A 5,000-nucleotide genomic window follows, 5' to 3' on the forward strand; every position below is an offset into this window, starting at 1 on the left:
ATCTAAACAATATTGTAAATGATTTAATATCAGATTATAATATTGATATATGCTGTCTCACTGAAACTTGGTTGAGACATGAAGAATATGTCAGCATAAATGAGGCCACTCCACCAGCCATGTCAACAGTCATATTGCTCGAGGCACGGGCGGAGGAGGTGGAGTTGCAGCAATCTTTGACTCAAGTTTACTTATCAATACTAACCAAAATGTAATTATACCTCTTTTGAAAGCCTCGTTTTTAGTCTTACGCATCCGACCTGGAAAACTTTGCAGCCAATCTTATTTGTACAGTGTATCGTGCACCAGGTCCTTATTCAGAATTCTTATCAGAATTCTCTGAGTTTTTATCAACTTTGGTTCTTAAAACAGACAAAGTAATTATCGTAGGTGACTTTAATATTCATGTTGACGATGATAAAAATAGCCTTACTGTTGCATTTAACTCTATATTAGATTCTGTTGGTTTCTGTCAGAGTGTAAATAAACCAACCCACTGTTATAATCACACTCTCGACCTTGTTCTGACTTATGGTATTGAAATTGAGCAACTATTAGTCGAACCGCATAATCCTGCTTTATCCGACCATTTCTTAGTAACTTTTGAAGTACTGTTACTAGACTACAAAGCATTAGTCAAAAGCTCTTGTAGCAGAAACCTATCTGTTAGTGCTATAGCCACATTTAAGGAAGAGATTCAACCAATACTTAACTCGATAGCATGTCTGCATGTAGGGGAGGAAACTTATACAAAATGTACACCACCCCAAATTGATCATGCTGTTGATAGTGCTATAGATGCGCTGCTAATAAAATTAGACCTCTGTTGCTCCTTTGAAAAAGAAGAAAATAAAACAACATAGACTAGCTCCATGGCATAATGCCGAAACCCGCAAAATAAAGCAAAAGTCTAGACAACTTAAAAGGATATGGCGTTCCACTAAACTTGAAGAATCTCGTTTAATTTGGCATATTACTCTCAATGAATATAAGAAAGCACTGCGTAAAGCGAGAGCAGCCTACTACTCTTCATTAATAGATGAGAATAAGAATAATGCAAGATTTCTTTTCAGCACTGTAGCCAGGCTGACAGAGAGCCACAGCTCCATTGAGCCTTCTATTCCCTTAGCACTCGGTAGCAATGATTTTATGTGCTTTTTTAACGATAAAATTGTTACTCTTAGAAAACAAAATTAATGACCTCTTGCCTTCGACCAGTATAGTGTTATCAACAGCATCCCGGAATCGTAAGTTCTAATATTACACTAGATAGTAAACTAGAATGCTTTTCAGCCATAAACCTTGAACAATTACATTCAATGATTCTCTCTTCTAAACCATCAACGTGCATGTTAGACCCAATTCCAACTAAGCTGTTGAAGGAAGTTTTTCCATTAATTAGCACTTCTTTATTAAATATTATGAATATGTCTTTATTATCAGGCTATGTTCCACAATCATTCAAAGTAGCAGTGATAAAACCGCTTCTTAAAAAGCACAACCTCGATCCAGAGGTTTTAGCCAACTATAGACCTATTTCTAATCTTCCGTTCCTCTCAAAAATTCTTGAGAAAGCGGTCGCAAAACAGTTGTGTGATTACTTAAAAAACAATGATTTATTTGAAGATTTTCAGTCTGGCTTTAGAACACATCATAGCACAGAGACAGCTCTGGTTAAAGTCACAAATGATATTCTAATAGCCTCAGACAAGGGACTTGTCTCTATTCTTGTTTTGCTCGATCTTAGTGCTGCATTTGATACTATCGACCGTGATATCCTATTGCAAAGGCTAGAGCACTTAGTTTGGCATACAGGGAACTGCTTTAGGCTGGTTTAGGTCCTATCTATCTGAACGCTCTCAGTTTGTACGTGTTAACGATGATCTTCCACGCAAACCAAAGTTAGCCATGGAGTGCCACAGGGCTCAGTGCTCGGACCTATTTTGTTCACATTATATATGCTTCCGTTAGGCAATATTATAAGGAATCATTCTGTAAACTTTCATTGTTATGCGGATGATACTCAACTATATTTATCAATCAAGCCTGATGAAATTAATCATCTAAATAAAATTCAAGACTGCCTTAAGGACTTAAAAAGGTGATGACCTTAAACTTTTTGATGTTAAACACGACCAAAACTGAAGTTATTGTACTTGGCCCGAAGAATCTACGAAACAAATTATCTAAAGACATACTAACTATGGATGGCATTAATTTGGCCTCCAGTGAGACTGTAAGGAATCTTGGTGTTATATTTGATCAGGATTTATCCTTTAACGCCCACATAAAATCAATTTCAAGGACCGCCTACTTCCATCTACGTAACATTGCAAAAATCAGGCATATCTTGCCTCAAAACGATGCAGAAAAACTAGTCCATGCATTTGTTACTTCTAGGCTGGATTATTGTAACTCTTTATTATCAGGGAGTACCAAGAAGTCAATCAAGTCGCTTCAGCTGATTCAAAATGCTGCGGCTCGTGTACTAACCAGAGTTAGGAAAAGGGACCACATTACTCCTGTTCTGGCTGCCTTACACTGGCTCCCTATCGAACACAGGATAGAATTTAAAATTCTTCTTCTCGCCTACAAAGCCCTTAATGGGCAGGCGCCATCTTACCTTAAAGAACTCATTATACCCTACTGTCCTACTAGGGCATTGCGTTCCAGAATGCAGGGTTGTTGGTGTTCCTAGAATCTTTAAAAGTACAATGGGAGCCAGAGCCTTTTCTTATCAAGCTCCACATTTGTGGAATCAGCTTCCAGTTTGTGTTCGGGCGGCAGACACCCTATCCGTTTTTAAGAGTGCGCTTAAGACCTTCCTTTTTGATAAAGCTTATAGTTAGGGCTGATTAGATTCAGCCCCTAGTTTTGCTGATATAGGCTTAGTTTGTCGGGGGACATCTTACTTCTTCCTTCTCTCTGTCTATACCCGTGTACACTCATGTTCCGATTAACCCAGCTTCCCCAAATGTCTTTCTTTTTGGTGTCTATATACGCCGGGATCCGGAGTCATGGATGATCCTGCGGTCCTGTGTCCTGGATCGCGAGCCCTGGATCTTGAGTCGTGGCTGTGGTCCTGGATCATAGGTCCTCGATGGATATCCTCGTGGATTCATCTTCCTATTATACACACATGCATTTCCAAACATTTGGACTACCTATGTTGCAATGTATTATCTTTTCAATTTACACACGGCATCTATTGCACGTCTGTCCGTCCTGGGAGAGGGATCCCTCCTCTGTTGCTCTCCCCTGAGGTTTCTCCCATTTTCCCTTTAAACTGGGTTTTCTTTGGCAGTTTTTCCTTGTACGATGTGAGGGTCTAAGGACAGAGGGTCTAAGGACAGAGGGTCTAAGGACAGAGGGTGTCGTATTGTCATACTGATATTCTGTACACACTGTGAAGACCACTGAGACAAATGTAACATTTGTGATATTGGGCTATATAAATAAACATTGATTGATTGATTAGTTCAGCTTTTGTGGGGAGGCTGTGGCGCAGTGGGCTAGTGCGTTGGTGTTCAGATCAGGGGAGCACAGGTTCAAACCCCACTGCACTGTCAGCATGTCGTTGTGTCCCTGAGAGTCCTCACCCCAAATTGCTCCTGTGGGGACTGCCCACAGTATATCACTTTGGATAAGTAACATGTCATGTTTTGTGATAATCGATTATCAAGTAATTTGCCAGTAGCTTCTTATAGATGTATTGTACCATATATTATCTACAGTACTCTGCGTCCTCGGTACACATTAGGAGACTTGTCTGTATCCTGACCTGCTGATAAACTTATTATAATACTGACTTTTCTGTAACCCTCCTGTGCCGCAGTAAATCCCTCCCTCTCACATCACTGCTCTCTATGCTAAGTCTCCTTTTGTTGCGTGGGCGTTGTATTTCCATCACAAAGAGAACTCATTGACCTGAGCTCCAAAATATACTGCGGATTCTTTCCGAGTGATTTCATGTGCAACCGCAGCACTCCCCTTTGTACAGAAAGCGTGTATTAAAGTAGTTTAAGAAGGGGGAGGGGGGCGACACAGGAGAAACTCATCAGCCTCTTCCTGCAGCCGAGCATGTGCGCAAGAATGACTCAGGCAGACATGTGGCTCCAGACCGGTAACAGAGAGAAAGCAGAATACATTAGCTGCCTGGTGCAGGGTTACCACAGTGTCCTCTCTGTCCTCTGTGCTGTCTCACCCGGTGCTGCTTTATGGCTTAATGCCCTTCTATGGCACCGCTTCCAGTGGCTGAATCGAGCTGTCGCCATTACTTTTTCTTAATGAAGCTATTCTCTTAATTCGTGCATGCTCTACAGGGATCTAACATGCACACAGACAAATTATATAAAAGGGGATATTGTTAAAAGATCTTTTCATAATCATATTGTCAATGTTGAGGTAGTTTGGTAAAGCTTCTTCTACTAACACTTGAGAGTGGCCGAATTTGGCTTTTTATCCATTATTTTTAGCTACAGTTTTCAAAATGTTTATAATATTTAAACTTTTCTTTTGGGCTGAATATTTCAAACATGTATCTACTACTCGTAGCTAACGAACCCAACCATTCATCCTTTCAATAAGTGATCTGATTTAACTGTTTAGGCCTTCTTTTAATTATTATTTCAACCATTTATACAGCCAACTTGTTTCTGTTCTGAAATTTGACTGCCAACCACAACACGTGTTCCAACCTGTGGGAGGTGTTGTGCAGGAAGCTAACTTTAGCACGTAGCTTATCTGTAATCCTATATGCGTTTATTTTAATGAGCAATTCACACCTTGTCAAATTAGCTGTGCTACTGTACACCACAATGTTTCCACATGTCATCTATAGAAGGTTACTCTACAATTAAACTCCCCTGGTTGTGAAGCTTCACTGTGACACCTGCTTCTCTCTACACTAAAAGATAGTGCCAGTGAGGGAGAAAAATCCACTTTCTGTGTGTGTGTCTTCCATAAAACCTCCTCTCTCTCTCTCTCTCTCTCTCTCTGTG

Source organism: Pseudochaenichthys georgianus, chromosome 20 (assembly GCF_902827115.2).
Source record: "Pseudochaenichthys georgianus chromosome 20, fPseGeo1.2, whole genome shotgun sequence".
Taxonomy (NCBI): domain Eukaryota; kingdom Metazoa; phylum Chordata; class Actinopteri; order Perciformes; family Channichthyidae; genus Pseudochaenichthys; species Pseudochaenichthys georgianus.